Raw genomic sequence first — 434 nt, 5'->3', positions numbered from 1 at the left:
GGGCTTCAACAACTGAGAGCAAGGCAGTCTCGGTTGAATGTCCACTTCTGAAACCAGACTGGTTGCTGTCGAGGAGGTTGTTCTGTGTGAGAAAGGCTGAGACTTGATTGAACACAGCTTGGTTTTTTGCAATGAAAGGAAGAAGGGAAACCGGTCTGTAGTTCTCCAAAAGAGATGGGTTAAGGGTAGGTTTCTTAAGTAGTGGGGTTATACGAGCCTGTCTAAATGCTGAGAGAAAAACACTAGTGTGAAGGGATGTGTTAATGATGTGAGTGAGTGCAGGTACAACTGCAGGAGAAATGGCTTGAAGGAGATGAGATGGAATAGGATCAAGCGGACAAGTAGTAGGATGATTAGAAAGGATGAGTTTGGAGACTTCTGCCTCAGAGTGGAGAGAAGGATGTGAACGAGTGTATGTTTGCTGGTAAGATGTG

At 45.2% G+C, this 434-nt stretch overlaps 1 pseudogene; it reads left to right on the top strand.

The window, feature by feature from the left end:
• LOC107679753 (calpain-1 catalytic subunit-like) overlaps window positions 1–434 on the top strand; it is a 14,933-nt pseudogene that overhangs the window by 11,622 nt on the left and 2,877 nt on the right.

The sequence above is a fragment of the Sinocyclocheilus anshuiensis genome, unplaced genomic scaffold (genome assembly GCF_001515605.1).
Source record: "Sinocyclocheilus anshuiensis isolate Anshui unplaced genomic scaffold, SAMN03320099.WGS_v1.1 scaffold676, whole genome shotgun sequence".
Classification (NCBI taxonomy): Eukaryota; Metazoa; Chordata; class Actinopteri; order Cypriniformes; family Cyprinidae; genus Sinocyclocheilus; species Sinocyclocheilus anshuiensis.
The sequence above is the reverse complement of the archived record's forward strand: the minus strand, read 5'-3'. Positions and strand labels throughout refer to the sequence as shown.